At 44.5% G+C, this 19431-nt stretch overlaps 2 protein-coding genes across 6 annotated transcripts in view; one reads left to right on the forward strand and one right to left on the reverse strand.

Moving 5' to 3' along the window:
* CHLSN (cholesin) overlaps positions 1-19431 on the reverse strand; it is a 420909-nt gene that overhangs the window by 118157 nt on the left and 283321 nt on the right. The gene's annotated exons all lie outside the window — the stretch shown is intronic.
* The window catches only part of GPR146 (G protein-coupled receptor 146), a 64248-nt gene that overhangs the window by 33191 nt on the left and 11626 nt on the right, over positions 1-19431 (forward strand). The window contains exon 1 of one of the 3 annotated variants that reach the window (XM_075319189.1): positions 8170-8273. The exons of the other annotated variants lie outside the window; for them this stretch is intronic. The gene's annotated coding sequence lies outside the window, so the exon portion shown is untranslated. Of the gene's footprint in view, positions 1-8169; positions 8274-19431 lie in introns of those variants that run through there. 3 annotated transcript variants of the gene reach the window in all.

A 19431-nucleotide genomic window follows, 5' to 3' on the forward strand; every position in this document is an offset into this window, starting at 1 on the left:
GATTGAGCATTTACGCAAATAAGTTGAGGGGCGCTAACACTGCATCAACAGATGTCCTCTAGGATCAGCAGGTATTGTGCACCTGTCCTCTTAAAAAAAAAAAACCCACAAAACCCCACAAACAACTGTATCTCCAATTAGGACATAGCACGTGTGAATAGCACGTGTGCCAGCGGCTATAACTACACGAAACACAAGCAAAAGAATACAGCAGCACTCTGTAAGCACCAATATATATGAAAACATAGAATATATAACATTTAAACTGCATAAATGCTATATGGAATATACTTTAGAAGAAATTAAGGTACCGTATTTTTCGCTTTATAAGACGCACCTGATTATAAGACGCACCTAGGTTTTGGAGGAGGAAAATTAAAAAAAAAAAATTGAGCCAAATAGTGTGCTAGAATATTTTAATAAAATTAAAATAACATTATTTTAACAATTTAGACTCAACAGGAGTCAATAGCAGCATTGTTGTATTATGGGGGGACCTGTGGATGACGCACTATTATGGGGGACATGTGGATGACGCACTATTATGGGGGACATGTGGATGACGCACTATTATGGGGGACCTGTGGATGACGCACTGCTATGGGGAACCTGTGGATGACACTGCTGTGGGGGATCTGTGGATAATGCACTGCTATGGGGGACCTGTGGATGGCGCACTATTATGAGGGACCTGTGGATGACACTGCTGTGGGGGATCTGTGGATAACGCACTGCTATGGGGGACCTGTGGATGGCGCACTATTATGGGGGACATGTGGATGACTCACTATTATGGGGGACATGTGGATGACGCACTGCTATGGGGAACCTGTGGATGACACTGCTGTGGGGGATCTGTGGATAATGCACTGCTATGGGGGACCTGTGGATGGCGCACTATTATGGGGGACCTGTGGATGGCGCACTATTATGGGGGACATGTGGATGACGCACTATTATGGGGGACCTGTGGATGACGCACTATTATGGGGGACCTGTGGATGACGCACTATTATGGGGGACCTGTGGATGATGCACTGTTATGTGGGATCCGTGGATGACACGGCTATGGGGGACCTGCATGATGCACTTTTATGGGGATCTGGGACTACCACCCCCCTCATCCTTAGGAATACACCCATGTACTGTATACCATACATGGCTGTATTCTGAAAGATGAGGGGGGTTGTAGTTACATTTACACTTTGGCCACTACATTAGTCCCTCCCTGGAGTGTTTACAATAAAGGACTACAGCCCCCATCATCCTTCAGAATACACCGATTGATACAGTATATTCTGAAGGCTGATGATGGGGGTTGTGTTCCCCTTCAGTGTTTTTTGCTCACCTATTAGGACCCTTCGTTCAACTGACAACACTTTGTCAGGCTCAGATCACTGATTGGTGGAGGCAGCTCTGCAGAAGTTGTCTCCACCAATCAGCATCCAGCCCTAGCGAGGAGAGGGAGAATCGTTCTTCTCTCTCCTCTTTCTTATGATAGTCTCCGTCTGCTGCGGAGATCTAAAATGCAGCCCGCGCATGCGCAGATCGCGATCTTCGAGAGCCGCGATCTCTATCTGCGCCTGCGTAGCCTCCGACGCGATGGACTTCAGGAAAATGGCTACGGAAGGCAGCGCATGCGCAGATGGAGATCTCGCTTCTCTGAGGTCTCCATCTGCGCCTGCGTCACCTCCGCCATTTTCCGGAAGTCGCGTTGGAGGCAGCGCAGGCGCAGATAAAGATTTCGGCTATGGCGGCCGCCACCGCAGCGATTGCCGGGGGATCCATGGCGGCCGCCACCGCAGCCGATTGCCGGGGGATCCATGGCGGCCGCCACCGCAGCCGATTGCCGCAGGATCCATGGCGGCCGCCACCGCAGCGATTGCAGGGGATCCATGGCGGCCGCCACCGCCACCAGAGCCGATTGCCGGGGGATCGATGGCTGCCGCCACCACAGCCGATTGCCGCGGGATCCATGGCGGCCGCCTCCGCTCCAGCGGCAGCACCAGCACCAGCCTCTTGTGACTCACTCCACCGCTGCATCACTGCCCGGTAAGTTACATTCACTTTGTAAGACGCACCCCTATTTTCCCCACAATTTTGGGGTAAAAAAAGTGTGTCTTATAAAGCGAAAAATACGGTAGTTAACTCACAAACTGGGCAATTCATGTGAGCCCATCTACCACAGCTAGGTGACCTTTCTTTGATTGGACCCTATCTTATTTCATGCCTCTCCTGAGCTAAAAGTCTACAAATATATAGGAAGGTAGGAACTGACACTAATTAAAACCACCCTGATGGGAAGAGAATACTGTCAGAATAGAAGGCTGTTTATACCTCTAATATATACTGCAAAAAAAAACCTGCATCTACAAATATAACATAGTAAGTGTGAACAGGTGCCAGCTGCTATAACTACTCAAAACACAAGGAAAAGAATACAGCAGCACTCTGTAAGCGCTAAGAGATATGCAAACATAGAATACATGAATTTTAAACGGCATAAATGCTATATGGAATATACTTTAGAAAAAAAAGGTACTTAGTGCTCAAATTGGCCAATTCACATGGGCCCATTACCCGCGGCAAGGTAACCTTTCCTTGATGCCCCTGGACTAAAAGTCTACAAATATATTATAGGTAGGATCTGACACTAATTAAAACCATTCTGGGGATGATGGGAGGACAATACAGTCAGAATAGAAGACTGTCTATAACTCCAATACATACTGGAAAAAAACAGCATCTCCAAATAGCAAGTGTGAACAGGTGCCAGCTGCTATAAGTATACAAAACACCATCAAAAGAATACAGCAGCACTCTGTAAGTGCTTAATTAAAATAGTACCATCCGGTCGTGCACAGGTTCTGTCTATGGACCACCAACACGACATCAGCAGCGCTTTCCACCTAACCATTTCTCCTGGAGAGCCCCAGATATTTCCTTTAGGGTTTAGCAACTGGAACGGCAGTAAATGTTTGTATATACGTTTCTTTAAAATTTCCAGCCATTTTTTTCCACCCACAAACACCAACGGGCAACCACCTCAGGAACAGGTCGTGTCTTCACCAGTCTTCTAAGAGCCTTCACCTTCATGAAAGATTTTTCATGTCCCAAAATTCTCCCAAGCATTAGAGATATCCATATTAACGGCTTTGTAGAACATGAAGCCCAAATGTGCTGCTCATAGAAGTCCATGGAGCTGTGCTGTATGAATGTTTCATAGTGTTGAGGGCACACCACCTACAAACTCTTAGACCGTAAAATTTAGATATATGACTTCTCTAGTCTCCAGGTTGCCAGCGATGACATCAATGCTGCAGCCAATCGCTAGCCTTATAAAGGTCTTGTGCCATACAGGGAGGAATCATTGCTAAGGCCAATGATTGGCTGCAGTGGTCATGTGGATCAATGCCGCAAAAGAAACAAAGACTGGCATCAGTGCAAAAGAAAAGGATGGGTAAAAAGGTAAATTTTGGCTATTTTATCATCTCAGATGAGGTCTTTACAATGATATAGGAATATCCAGATATGGGACTTATACGTGGGCATAATACGGCACCCTTAGAAGTTTAGGGTGCCATACTGTACCACTGTTTCCAATTTTATATGGAAGTCATGACATTGTATTATGGCAACATTGCTTCTAGAGAAGAATACGTCAGTTATACGGTGCCGATTGAAGACACCATGGTGTTAGCGCACAGAATGCCTATTTGTGTTGGCGCACAATATGCCTATTTCTCTACTATTAGGCCTTGGAAATAACTTTTCGGTTTTTAGTAAAAAAGAAGGAGGTTGCATTGATCTAGACATGAAATGTTTAACACACAGAGGCTTAAACCCCAGCAAGAATGTGCGGTCTCGCAATGTGGACAGCATCGCTAATGAAGTGCAATGTCTGGAGCCTCCAATAAACCAGCCCGGCCTGCTTAACAGGAACCACGACAAGATAATGTCTTATTGTGTTCAGCAAGAAAATCTCGGAGACGTGAGTGTGACACTTATCTACATAAGTCACTGGTGGTTGTCATAGATGGAGGGAAAATGACAGGCGACATGTTGTATTGTCCACCCCCCATACTCATACAGAGCCGGGCAGGGCGGGACGGGTGTCAGTTGGGTGTTAGCCGGAGGGAGTTTAAAGATCAAAGTTGCAAAACGGGTGAATGACCGCAGCGAGGAATGAATGCTTATACTGTACATCACTCACTACGTGAATGTTGAGATCAGCCGGGCCAAATTTTTTGGTATACAGTATAAACTATGATCACGTTGTATGATCCAAATGACCTAAAAAAGCTACTACAAAGACACAAAATAATTTAAAGCATTTTACAAAGACAGGGTAACAAGGTCCATCAGGAACCATTAAGGTCTGTCTACCCTAAAGCGGAGGGGGAAATTTAAAAGTTGATTTATGATTACTTTTTCAACTACTAGGATACTTATTTTAAAATTACAAATAACCCCTTTAAAGACTTAAAGGGAAGCTGTCAATAGCATCCACCCTCCTAAGCTGTCTATATAGGCATGAAGGTCAAAGAAAGTTGAATAAAATGACACCCTAATATCTGTAATCTGATGTTTTATTCTAGAGAAATCAAGATTTGTTTTAATATGTAAATGAGCTCTTAAAATCTATGGGCTGGACATAGATCTCCACAAAAATCTGCCTTCAGAGCTTGATGTAAATGAAAGGAGGCATTACCAGTGTGAGACATGTAATGACTGACATGCTGGCAGACACAAGGAAAAGGGCCCTTGTGCAGGTAGAGTAAATGGGTCATTGGCAGTCTAAAAGCTCATCATAAAGCACAATGAAACTTGTTTTGGAGATGGAAATGGCCCCCATTACCTCTTGGGCCCTTGTGTGGCTGCATAAGATGCACCCAGGGCCACCATCATGTCATGACAACCATGGCTGGTGTATGGGGCCCAGTGAAAAAGGGGGCCTGGCCAGGGCCGCGGTAAATACTTAGCTATATTAAGCCCCGGGGATATTATACAAAGGAGCAGTGTGTGGGGATATTCTACTGAGGAGCAGTGTGTGGGGGGGATATTATACTGAGGAGCAGTGTGTGGGGAGGAGATATTATACAGAGGAGCAGTGTGTGTGGGAGATATTATAGAGGTGCATTGTGTGGGGATATATTATATAGAGGGGCAGTGTGTGTGGAGGGATATTATACAGAGGAGCAGTGTGTGGGAAGGAGATATTATACAGAGGAGCAGTGCGTGTGGGAGATATTAATCAGAGGGGCATTGTGTGTGGGTATATTACATAGAAGGTCAGTGTGTGGGGGGGGATATTATACATAGGGGCAGTGTGGAAGAGCTATTATGAAGAGGGGCAGTGTAGGGGGTGTATTATGAAGAAGGGTGGTGTAGGGGGTGTTTTATTAATTTTTTGAGACAAATTCTTCATTTTCTGGAACAAGTTCAAGGTTGCTCACAATTTTGGCCATGACTCTGTGTGTGTGTATATTATTTATACACAGTTTTCCAAGAGTAGTAGTGAGACTATGAAAGGTTTGAGGGGTGGAGGCAGAGCTGGGGTGGAGTCTCAAGGGGGCCCAAAATTTTTGTCAGTATGGGGCTCTGAAATTCCTAGTGGCGGCCCTGGTTGCATCAATGACATGTCCGCCCATGGACTGACAGTCTACTCTCCTGATCTACATGTCTCACACTTGTAAACCGCTACTTCCATGTAAAATAAGCTCTAAAGGCAAATTTTCAGGAAGATCTGTGTCCGGCCCATAGATTTTAACAGTTCAGTTACATTTAAATCAATAGGTAGCAAATGTGCAGTACTCGGCCGTGGTTGTTATCAGAAGACGGAACAGTTCCGGAACTGAGCATTTCCTGCTCCCACCGCCGGCACTGACAACAGCTGATCGGCGGGAATGCCAGGTGTCGGACCCCGGCCGATCAGACATTGCTGACCATCAATGTTAAAGTTATGGACAACCCCTTTAAATGCTTCTTTGAAGTCACAGTGCATCTCTTGTACTAGAAGTAAGCGCTCTTCTACATATAAAAAAATCTTAGAAGTCAGCATAAATTATGTACTTAGAAAACCACAATAAACAGAGGAACACGCAATCCTGAGTCACACTAAGGTCTTTTTGTTTTAAAGCGGAGATATTGCACAATCTGATCAGCCCGACTGCTGGCATTCTTATGATGCTTTGCATGTTTTCTAAATCTGAAATCTAATAATGTGCAGCCTGCACTATTTTACATTAATTTATTTTTTTAATACTGTATGTTCCATGTTCTGTGTATTTTTTTCTTTGATTTTAATGGAAAACCAAAAAAAAATAATATTCAGTGTTTTTTGCAAATATTTTTGGAGTTTTTTTTTCTTCCCATTTTGCATCATTTTGTATTGCCATTTTTCCAGTCCTATAAAACAGCCTATGGAAAAAAACAGCAAAAAAAATAAAAGGTCATACACAAAGCATACTGCAATTTGACAAATAAATAAAAAATCACTTTGACCCAAAATGATGCGCTTGTAGACATTTGCAATGACTTTATTGATGACCTGTCATTCGCGATAAGGGCTCATGCAGATGACGGTATTTTTGGTCCAAGTGTGATCCATTCAAAAACTGGATTGCAGTCGGACCAATATTTTTCAATGGGGTAGTATGCATGTCCAATTTTTTTTCCTTGGACCACGACCTCCTTCCGAGAATTGGATGGCCTTCAGCGATTCAAGTCTATGGGTGTGTGAATAAAATCAGACTGACAGAATGGAGATCAGGAAGAAACCTTTTATTTTATTCTCCACCTATGAGAAAAACGGATCCCACTCTGATCAACCTCTGATTCTTCCTCCCTGAAGAGATAATTTGAATATTCCCCAGAGGAGCATTGCAGCTATAAGACTCCTCACCACTTACAGCTGGTTTGTCAGGTCTCCGCAAGGAAAAAAGTTTTTTCCTTAGACCCTACTATAGCTTCTCATACAGGCAGATCTGATCCCATACTTTGCATTGACGAGGGACAAACATCCCAAAACACTGTGTCTGCAAATTGAGGTTCTGATCTGGCATAAATCCTAGGTCATATGAAAATGCTAGTTAAAGGGCCACTTTTGACTTTTAGGATTGCTACTTGCAATAGGAGGCACTAAAGTTCGTCTCCTTCCTCCCTTAAGAAACAATTCAAACTCTGATTAGCATTTTTCTCAGATGGGAAAAATAAATTAGTGGGCACGAGCCCCAAATGTGTAAATTTATTATCTGGTGTAAATGCCGCTGTTCTTCCGAATCCAGAGTTGTTGTTCTTTTGTTCCTACTCCTCTCCGTTCCTGAGATAGAGCCCCCTCTTCCCTGTATATAACTCTAGTCTTGTTAGCCAAGTGGGTGTGGTCTTCAACTCTTATCTCTAGGTGTCCTCATGAGAAGCATATACCATTGGCTAAAAAGACTCAATTTACATACAGGGAAGAAAGAGGAGGCCATATTTCAGGACTGGAGAGGAGCAGGAACAAATGAGAAACTCCACCAGATTCAGGAGAACATACCAAACAGCGCTCAGGAATAAACCTCAACTGGAAGGGGACAATCCCTTTAAGTATAACAGTTTGCATATATTGCTTTACGTGACGAGATGTGCTGCCGACAAGTATGATTTTTTTTTTAGGCTGCTTAGATGGTTAGTTGACAGATGATGGTCATCGCCGCCATGTTTACACGGACCAACGATCGTGACCGTGTGTTCTTAAGAACTTCTGTAAAAGGCCTTGAGGCTTAGATGTCCATCATTTACGCTACCTATTAATTAAGTCCCATCCTTAGATCATTAAGGGCCTTCATGATGTCCTAGTGCTTTGGTTTTTCAGAGAGGGTCACACAAACGCCCCTCCTCTCTCCTTTCTAAAGAAAACAAAAAAAAGCTTACGGCTGGCTGGAGTAGCCCTAGGGCACTGATCAGGCACCATCATTAATGCCCCTTAACCCGGCTGTCACAATCACTTAGGGCCATGATTATGAGAGGATTGTTTTTGTAATAAAGCTTGGAGCCAATGGGGAAGGGGCGGCTAAAGCCCTGCGAGGATTGTGTGTGTACACCAGGTCACGTGTATATACAGCAAGTTTAGTACTGCCAGAAGCAGGCTTCAGTCTCTGCCCGCTCGCCTGGTGGAAGCTGGATGACCGTGTGCCCTCCGTGCCTTAGGAGCTGAAACCTTTATGATCTCATGTCTAATCTTCAAAAGACTACCGTGGCCTCGGCTGCAACCTCTGAGCAGGGGACGTCAGGTGAGTCTGCGTTACCGGCTCATCTATTCTCTCTACTGAATGACTTGTATAACAAGCATGGATGGAGGGATCTCTGTCGCCTTTATTGCCTCTTCTTTGCATATCATGCAAAGCTTTATTACGGAAATGCTTTACTGATGCCTGTTCTCCCTGCAGGATAGCAGACCTTGTCATTTGGTACTTTTTATTATTCATAGTGGTCTTCAGTTCTATCTTGAGCCACGGCGACTTGATGGATGAACGCTTTGTAGGAAGACCGAACTTGTGTAAGCTTAGATAGGTCCACCAAGGTCTCCTCCGCCGTTATCTTGATAGTATCAAGCCATGGGGTTTCTGGTCATTTGGTACTTTTTATTATATGGTCTTCAGCTCGATCTAAACGCTCTGTAGGAAGACCGATATTGTGGAAGCCTAGATAGATCCATCAGGGTCTTCTCCACCATTATCTTGATAGTATCAAGCCATGGGGTTGATGGTCATTGGGTACTTTTTATTATACGGTCCTCATCTCGATCTAAAGCCATGGCGATTTGATGGATGAACGCTCTGTAGGAAGACCGATATTGTGTAAGCCTAGATAGATCCACCAGGGTTTTCTCCACCATTATCTTGATAGTATCAAGCCATGGGGTTGATGGTCATTTAATACTTTTTATTATACGGTCTGGAGCTCGATCTCAAGCCATGGTGACTTGATGGATGAACGCTCAATAGGAAGATCGATCTTGTGTAAGCCTAGATAGGTCCACCAGGGTCTTCTCGACCATTATTATGATTGTATGAATCTATGGGGTTGCTGGTCACTTGACACTACTCATTGTGAAATGGCATTTGGCGACTTACTCAGTTTCGGTAATTCTGAAGAACGTTTAGATAATCCAGGGTTTGCATATGAGAGAAATCGACACTTGGATCCCAAAGATCGGATCTGCCCTATGCCCTTTCTCAATGGGCAACCCCTCTTTACATTCTCCAAGTCCTTCTCTTATATGAGGAGACCAGGGCGAGTACCTGGCATGGCGCTACAAGGTGACTGGATAAATGTTCAGACAAGTCTCAACTTTCTGTCGCACATTATTGCTCCGATTTTACGGAAGAATCCGCTAAATAGCAAATAATATGCGATTTGTATTTAGGTCTATGGCAAATGAATCGCGACTGGTGGCAGAAAATCGAACACATCGGAAAAATATTACTAAATCATAAGATGGGATATTCAGATCTGGTTCATATTAAGCACTCCTGAATACGATTTCCAATTTTGTATACAGCAGACGCAGAAGATAATGTCACCGATTGACCCACAGCCCTACGTGAAAGCATACGTGTTGCCCAACGAGTTAAGCCACGTTGCCGAAATACCTTATCTCAGGCTGCCGGATAGCAATCTCAGCTCTACTACAACAATATATTATACCGTTCTACCCTGACAGCATTATAATTAACATTGGGTCCCTATTGGCATGGAATTCACTGCAGCATGGCGCCGGCCAAGCTGCGTTAATCAATTTGCCTAGCTGTGAGTTGTGAAACTGGCGACTATGCTCGTGCCAATAATGATTATGTTTTAGAGTCTCCCATATGAATGCAGTTCTGTCCCGGGCAGTTTACGGGTATAATAAATCCCAGTGACAGGCTGGTCACCACTGACAGACACGCTGGGATAAAGTGACTTTCTTAATGAGATGTGGAGCCGCAGGCCTGCACAGGGGCCTTTGCCCCAGCGGTCAGCCTGGACCCGTGTCTGTAAACAGATCCGGGGATTAAAGTCCTCCCTGCCACACAGTAATCATTCAAGCATTTCTAATCGCAAAAGGCTTTACAGAGATTCGGTTTGGAAACACAGTGATCAGCTGGATGTTTCCGCTTTGGTTTAACCCCTTAACAGTGGTTTACAAAAAAACAAACCAAAAAAACGGTTATACTTTCCCTATTTTACTTGCAAATGTGGAGAAACTGATATATCACAAAAAAGGGTCACTGCATCTCTAAACGTCAATGCTGACAAAGTGACATATATAAAGGTGTCAGATTGAGTAGATGTCAAGTAATTGTGCTTTCCCAAAAAGGGAGAACGAAAAAAAAAAAATTAAAAAAGTGCCCCTTCTTGTAGGGATTGGTGTACCTCTTACAGTTTCCCTAAAAAGTGCCCCTTGTGGTAGGGGTGGGTGTACCTGTTACAGTTTCCTTAAAAAGTGACCCTTGTGGTAGGGGTGGGTGTAGCCGTCACAGTTTCCCTAAAAAGTGCCCCTTGTGGTAGGGGTGGGTGTAGCCACTATAGTTTCCCTAAAAGGTGCCCCTTCTGGTAGGGTTGGGTGTAGCCGTCACAGTTTCCCTAAAAAGTACCCCTTCTGTTAGGGGTGGGTGTAGCTGTCACAGTTTCTCTAAAATGTACCCGTTCTAGTAGGGGTGGGAGTAGCTGCTATAGTTTCCCTAAAAAGTGCCCCCTTCTGGTAGGGGTGGGTGTAGCCGTCACAGTTTCCCTAAAAAGTGCCCCCTTCCGGTAGGGGATGGGTGTAGCCGTTAGGTTCCCTAAAAGGTGTCACTTCTGGTAGGGGTGGGTGTAGCCGTCAGTTTCCCTAACAGGTGTCACTTCTGGTAGGTATGGGTGTAGTCGTCATAGTTTCCTTAAAAAGTGCCCCTTCTGGTAGGGGGTGGGTGTAGCCGTTTCCCTTGTTCATTCTAGGATTTTTGAAAATTTTCCACCTATGTTTCTATCTAAGGCTGCTAGTTATGGCACTCAGGGCTGTAGCATTCCCTTTTTCTGAGCATATAGAAAATTGTGATATATCAACAGTAAGTACTCCCATTGTCTGAGGTTTAGCTCAAACAAAAAAAAAAAAAACGGTTATACTTTTACTATTTACTTGCAAATGGGGAGAAACTGACATATCACAAAAAAGGGGTCACTACCTTTCTGTTCGTCAATGGATTTTTTTTTGCTGACAAAGTGACATATATAAAGGTTTCATCGGGGTGTTAGATTCAATAGAAGTCAAGTAATTGTGATTTCCTGTGGATAGGAACCCAGAGAAAAGGTAGAACAACAGAAAAAAAGAGCCCCTTCTGGTAGGCGTAGGTGTAGCCGTCAGTTTCCCTAAAAAATGCCCCTTCTGGTAGGGGTAGGTGTAGCCGTCACAGTTTCCCTAAAAAGTGCCCCTTCCGGTAGGGGTAGGTGTAGCCGTCACAGTTTCCCTAAAAAGTGCCCCTTCTGGTAGGGGTAGGTGTAGCCGTCACAGTTTCCCTAAAAAGTGCCCCTTCTGGTAGGGGTAGGTGTAGCCGTCACAGTTTCCCTAAAAAGTGCCCCTTCTGGTAGGGGTAGGTGTAGCCGTCACAGTTTCCCTAAAAAGTGCCCCTTCTGGTAGGGGTAGGTGTAGCCGTCACAGTTTCCCTTGTCCATTCTAGCAATTTTACACATTTTCCACCTATGTTTCTATCTAAGGCCACTAGTTATGGCACCCAGGGCTGTACTATTCCCTTTTTCTGAGCTTGACTTTTGATATATCACAAGTAAGTACACCCATTGTCGGCGGTTCAGCTCATACTTCATTCGCATACTTTCCGATAACATGAGAGGCCTCAGTGGACCGTAACATCACGATATAGAAATTTATGACATCTCATTTCCTCCTATCACTTTACTCGCTTCAGGGATAAACGAGTCCATCTGAAATTTCACCCGGTATTAAAGTTATGATGAAAGAAAATCAATAAAAATGGTGATTCACCTGGTTTTTTTCCCAACCAGACGTGTGACAAAGAATTTACTGTCGTCAGTGACGCCATTACAGGTGTGACAGGATCATAAATGAATTTAAAGGAAAACACCACTTGTCAAATAATTTTACAATAATCACCACTCCCCCCCCCCCCAAAAAGGATAAAAATAAAATGCATCCATAATTTCATAAAATCCATAATTTCCATGTTACATCCCTGTCTGTGCTCGCTCCCTTTGCTTCTGTCATTGGACTGCACCACGCCTTTGATGCAGGCAATGCAGAGCGACAGTCCTGCAGCTCTGTTTGATATTCTGGGACTTGTGGTGACGTCCAGTTGGGTAGCTTGGGGATTAATTACTCCACTTGATCATCTAATTAACTGTCCTCTGTGAGCCTTGCCGGTGCCCAACGATTCTATCTTTTTCTGCCTTTCTGACTTCTCTGCCTTTGACCCTTCTTTGCCAGCCTACTCCACTGACAAGCAGTTACTCTATGGACCCAACGTAGGCCATATTCCTGTACAGGGGTTAAAGTGTCAAGACAAGAGTTGAGCGGACTTCTAATAATCCGGGTTCGGCGGATCCGTCGCGGGTTGTAAAAGAAGTCCAGATCCGATCCGGAATCCGGACCCATGTATGTGAATGGGGAGCAGATACGGGACAAGAGAGAGGAGAGAGAGAGTGAGAGAGAAAAGAAAAAAAAAACAAATCCCCGATCCGGATCGTACAGCCGGATTCCCGCGACCGGGTCGGATCCGGATATGACGCTGAAACCGTGCAGATCCGGATTTTTACAGTTCGGCTCCGCTCAACACTAGTCAAGACTAAGGTTGGTCTGGGATCTGAAAGACAAAGTGGTTTCCTCAAAACCTGCCTGTGGAAGCCCTATTATGAGCTACCAGGTGGTATTGTCATATATAATGGATAGAGTTCCCTCATCTTTTGGTAAGCAGCTACAAAGAGTGTTTTCCCTCTATGGAGGACCTACACAGACAACCCATTTATTTAACTGGGCACTGTGTTATCTCTATTTCCACAGTGGTGGCACTGCGGAGAACGTTAGAGCCACTTTGACCCACAGATTACAGCTAGTCAAAGTGGCTCGTGGCAAGGGGGACATCTTGTGACCTGACTACCTTCTAAAAAGTATGGGTCGTCTAAAGAAGACGTAGCAGCTGTTGGAAATCTGTGCAGAACAAGGTATAATCATAGTGCAAAGCAAAGGGAAAAAGTCCAGCTCACGTTGGTATCACACGGAGACGCATCCAGCCGGAACGCGTGCAATAATCCAAAGGACCTCCATCTTCACAAACTTGTGCTCTCCTTAATTCATTAAAACTCTTATAACACCATCGCCCAAGTATCAGTAGATAAATATCAACGGGTTTCAGATGTCGCAGCATCCTTAGATCATGATCTAAGGAAGCTGAGACATCCGAAACGCGTGGATAAGAACTTTAGTTAATAAAGGAGGACACATGTTTGTGAAGCTGGAGTTTCGTTGGATAATTACGGTAGTCACTGTTTTGGGTTCTTCCACAGAAGTCTTATAAAGGTAACCGATTAAATTTCCTAAAGTAGACACCAGACTATAATCATGAATATTGGGGGCACAAAATCTATATAATAAACAGGCAATAAGCATTTGAGAAAAATATTGCATAGCATTTTTGACTGTAGTTTTCCTTATATTTTGAAGGAAATAATCATTATGCTTTAAGGATTTGGGACAAAGTGCAGTCAGACTCATACCGCTAGGGCCACCTCTGAGACAATCATATTTCTGGAACTTGATGGTTTATGGGAATTACTCATAATTGCAGATACGGATTATATTGTCCTCACCTTACATAACCCAGCTTTAAGTCAACGGAGGCAGCTAGTTAATAAGATGGCTTAGTGGAGAAGACTGGGAGGGGGATTCATATCCACTTCCTCCGTTGTTGCACATGACTTTTTGTAGTTTTCATTAGTTCTCCCAATACTAGAGGTGAGTAATTTGATTCACACTGTCCTGGTCCAGCGTCCAGTTGGGACTTACATGAAAGTCAGTCTTCATTTCTGAGCCAGAAAGCCTCATCTCAGCATCCTGTGCGCCTTTGACATTGTGTGACGTCATGGGGTCTAGGAGTCACCTGGGGCGCCAAGGATGCCAGCATCAGAAGTAGAATGAGGATGGTGCAGGAAGGGTTAATGCTGCGCTGCCATGAATAAGAGGAAACTATAAGAAAAATTTATGGTGATTTTAGTAACAACACATTTCGGAGATGTCTTTCGCGTTCATCAGGTCAAAATCACATGAGAAGCAAATAGGCCATGGAGGACCAAACTGGATGCTGGATCAAAACAGATTGACTCAAATTACTCATGTCTAGGACAATATAACGAAAAGTCAATACATAACTCAAGCAAACCTATTCCCAGTGCAAGTTATTTTCGGTTTCTTCCAGACACGGAGCCATTTTTGGCCTCTTTCACACATCCGTGTAAACTGTTTGTGTTTTGCACGGCCGTGTTAAAGGTGCGTATGGCTCATCAGTGTGTCGTGATTGTGGCACGCTAGTGTTCACCGTGTGCTATCCGTGATAGCACATGGAAAGCAGGAACATTTTACTCACCTGTCCCAGACGCTGCTGTCCCCAGCGCAGATGTCTCTGGCACTGCTGCTTCTGGGTCTGTGGTGCAGTGAATATTCATGAGCATAATGAGCGGGCCTGGAAGCAAGTGACAGAAGCGTCGAAGACAGCAGCACTGGAGACAGGCGAGAATAGAAAATTATTTTATTTCAAAGACACGTGTTTTCTCAGGTATGTGTCACACGGATCACTTCACTGCGTGATCCATGTGACATCAATGATGCCGGAGAAAAACAGCTTTGTCTCCGTGCAGAACACATGGACATACGTGTGCTCCATATGGACACATGGTCCTTGTGAAAACACTTCTGTGTACGCAGACCCATTGATTTTAATGTTCGTGTCTCCGATACGTATGAAAACGGGCGTCATACGTACCGGAATCACTGACGTGTGAAGGGGGCGTTACACTGCTCATTCATTGACATTTCTTAGAATACCACACATTGGAATAACGCAGCCATATTTTTCTATTCCCTTGAAACCCCTACACATTAATCACTAGGGCTTGATCACTGCATGTCCCAATAGTATGGCTCTGATCTTCTCACCTATGTTTAAGCAACACAGGACTTTTTGGATCGGCTACATGACACAGTCATCGATGTAACTCAATGGTAGTTTGGCTCTAGGAACATTGGTGGTTCTTGGGTTGTAGAAAATGAGGTCAACTGATAGAAACCAAGCTTTGTTCTGTCACTCATGGGCATGAAAAGTCTTACGCGAGGCACACTTGAGGCTACCGGTGCATACAACCGTTCCCAGCAGAAAAAACAAACCATGGATGTAGGGTATCCGCCAAGATCAGAAAAATTCTGGCAATACCTCGTAAAGGGTGCTGTGTAGAAGAGATTAGTTATACTAAGTTCCGTTTGTATCTTGTACATTGAAGAAGCGATCTCCTAAATGAAACCTTACACTTTGCCCCCAGGAGATCCCGAGTGACTCTTCCACCAAGCTTGATTTTCACGCTCTGTGATCTCAGCGGCCTCCACCTGCTCGTTTTCATTTCAGAAAGCACAAATGGAAGGCAGCTGATTATTACAGGGATTGTCTGAGCAGATGAGGCAGAAGCTACAGGTAGCCCGGAGGTAAGACAATTTCACTGCGGGAGCACATATTTTGCATACTCCAGAGATCAGCGACTCTCTTCAGCTATGCGGAGCTCTGCTACAACAATATTGACTTAAACAGCGACAATGAATTTGTTGATTCTGAACTCTTCGGCAGAAGTAATCCTCCACCGCAGAGATTGTCTACCATTCTGTTGATCTATGAATAATGAATCTAGAAGACTTTTCCATGTTTGCTTTACAAAGTCCTTGCAAGAGCCTCTTGTAAAAGTGAGAGGAATAAAGAATAGACATCCCGAAAAAAAAATGAAGTTGTATGTAACCATGTTCACTTGTTGCTAATGGGACCGGGTAATCATAGTGAGGCCAGGATGAAGCAGAAAACCACAAAGTCATTCATGGCTTTCATAAACCTACAAAATCACGCAACCATAATCAATCAACAATGAATCCTTAAACACTTGCATGGCCACGTTGTTTTTTGGTACATCATGGACATCTTAGCCACCTCGTGGTGACTCCATGGTGTCTCCAATGGTGCATTTATTCTGGCTGATTTGTAGGAATGCTCGTTTACCAATAATTGTCCACCGTAAAAAGGCTGCCAATCTCCTAATGAATGAGGGTTGGGTGACATGATTATTAAAGGGGATGTCCTCTACTTGGATAACCCCTACTCATTCCCTTTGTTCGCCCCCCGTAAAAATAAATAAGCCTCTTCTCACCTCCGGTGCGGCCGCGGTTCCAGTGATGTATGAAGTCAAGTTTTCGTAGCCCACATGACATTGTTATGACACATAAGCCCCGCGACCAACCAGCGCCCAGCATCTGTGTCCCCCCTGCCTTCGGACATCTGAGCAAGAAATTAGCGCAGCGCTAACATCCATTTTTCTGGGGCGAACACGTGGAATAAGAAGGTGTCATCACTCATTGTCCCCACTAGGGCTCACAATCTAAATTTCCTATCAACAAGTTTTGAAGTAAAGCCCCTCAAACTGTCACGAGTGTGTCATGTCGGCAGGTCGCATGTTGTGTTGGAGCGGATTTACTTTCATTTGATGCTGAAAGGGTTAGGGACTCTTTCCTTTCTGGCAGAGATTACTCTTAGGCCTAATAACAGCTGCAGCATCTTGTCATCATGCCCTTCTGCTATATATACGCACTCCTGGCTTTACTCCATGCCACTGATAGAGCTTCAATTCTGACCACTTTGAAGGAGCCTGTCTCTGGGGAAGCTGAGGTGTCATTTCAGTTGCAGCTGTGAAGTTTCTGCTGAAGAGACCAAGGAGTGATATTTGTTGTATCTTTCCCTACCAACTTACCTTCCTTGTGTTGCTTTCTTGTAGTAGTGGACTAGTGTCTCGCTGACCTACTCACTAGTCAGGGTGAGTTCAGGGCCAGCGAGGGCCTAGGCATGTGAAATCTCATCGGTGGAAGGACCGGTCTGGGAAGGTTAAGCAGTGCAGGGATAAGCCATAGGTGAGTTTGAGGTGATGACCCCTCTCCCCATCACCTTTCCTTACATCTTCCCTGGTTTTCCCTCTGTGTTGCACTGCACATGGGGTGTTCCCTTGCCCTGTGGTAGAGGCTAAATCTCAGTGGGCTAAGGGACCTCTGCTGACATCATGCCCATATGATCAGAAGGAGCGGGGCCTCCTCCAACATAGCTGATACCAGGAGGAACCTCCACGTGGTCATGGAGTTGTTTATAATAGAAGCAGGGGTCTGGGATAAGAACGACAGATGCGGGGATAGAGTGGGGTGAAGCCCATACTTGCATCATTATAATGGATGGGAGGAAACATCGCCACACCCACCAATCAAAATGGTCACACTCAGTAACCAGGAAGGTCCTTCTAGCCACTGGGATTTAGCCACAACCCTTGCCCGGGTGTGACACAAACATATTAGACTAATGCCAGCTGCACCCACCAATATTAACGGGTTTTTCTGCACACTAATGTGTATGGGGCACCAGCCAACATATTGTTGGGGGAGTTTTTGTTTGGGCATGTCCAATTTGGGACAGGCCATCTAATGTTTATGGGGGGGCCTTAAGAGAGAACATACAAAGAGAACATACAAAGTCAATGCCAATGTCGCCCATGCCCAGATTTGAAACCAGGATCTCATTAGTGCGAAGTACTATGCGAACGCTGCAGCCAATTACTGACATTAGTCACATGCCATACTTATTGTTTGCTTGATTTTTTTTTTTTATTTTAGAATATCTGCTAATGCTTTTTAGCATTTTTTCTATCCACATTTGGACAACCCCTTTAATCTCGGAAATGTCAGTAGACACTACTGGAATTTATTAAATTATTTTTATAAATTCATTGTCTTTGATGAATTTATCAAGATTTAAATAATCCTTACCAGTTTTAGAAAACTAAACCTTCACTTTGTATTGTTAATTATGACTAGTATGACATAAAGCGGCCAATACGGCTAGATAAACTTGTTTTCTTAACTTTGTTCTACTCTTTCTTGTGTGTTTAGCGTAAGAGGGGAGAGGAGCCGAAATAATGGCAATCACAGACAGGCAGATATCTCACGGGCTTTGATGATAATGGGAGGGAAATTAATCTTCGAGCCTCGGTAAACATGATCCTTTCCCTTTCTTGCAGAGCACAAGCTTGTACTCACAGGTCAGATATTAATAATATATAGAGAAAAATGTAATATATTAATAATATAAAAGCGGTAGATTATTAACACCCACAGACATTTTTTTTAGATTGTCTATCACAAGGAAACAATCTATTATTCCGGTACCGGAACTAACCATATAGATTGCAGATTCTCATGGATAACCAATAAGTGACGGATTGTTGAATGTCCGACGTCTGCAGCCTCTACTGAACACCAGCGAGTGGGGTGATGGGAGGTGGGGAAAGAGCCCTATCCCTTTAGCCACAAGACCATGGCTAGGAGGAGTATACATTGTGCGCTGGTCGAAAAAGCACCCACCACTTGATTCATAGTTGTCTGTTGGACTCACTTCATCAGTGCTGTAGACATTGATTGACCCGGTTCAGCACTTACTCCACCGCTGCCCCATTCAAAGTCCTTCTTGCAAAAGTTTGGGATCTCTTATTTTGGTGGTCATTAAAGATCCCAACAGGCAGGATCCCCAGTGATGTATTATTTATCATCTATATTAATTACTAGCTGTAGTACCTGGCATTGCCTGGGACAGTAACTGTCTCTCGCCCACTCTCTCCTTCTCTAGCTGTCTCCCTCTCTGTCAGTCTCTGTGTGTCTCCCTCAGTCTCTGTGTGTCTCCCTCAGTCTCTGTGTGTCTCCCTCAGTCTCTGTGTGTCTCCCTCAGTCTCTGTGTGTCTCCCTCAGTCTCTGTGTGTCTCCCTCAGTCTCTGTGTGTCTCCCTCAGTCTCTGTGTGTCTCCCTCAGTCTCTGTGTGTCTCCCTCAGTCTGTGTGTCTCCCTCAATCTCTGTGTGTCTCCCTCAATCTCTGTGTGTCTCCCTCAGTCTCTGTGTGTCTCCCTCAGTCTCTGTGTGTCTCCCTCAGTCTCTGTGTGTCTCCCTCAGTCTCTGTGTGTCTCCCTCAGTCTCTGTGTGTCTCCCTCAGTCTCTGTGTGTCTCCCTCAGTGTCTGTGTGTCTCCCTCAGTGTCTGTGTGTCTCCCTCAGTGTCTGTGTGTCTCCCTCAGTGTCTGTGTGTCTCCCTCAGTGTCTGTGTGTCTCCCTCAGTGTCTGTGTGTCTCCC

This window comes from Anomaloglossus baeobatrachus, chromosome 7 (genome assembly GCF_048569485.1).
Source record: "Anomaloglossus baeobatrachus isolate aAnoBae1 chromosome 7, aAnoBae1.hap1, whole genome shotgun sequence".
NCBI classification, from domain to species: Eukaryota; Metazoa; Chordata; class Amphibia; order Anura; family Aromobatidae; genus Anomaloglossus; species Anomaloglossus baeobatrachus.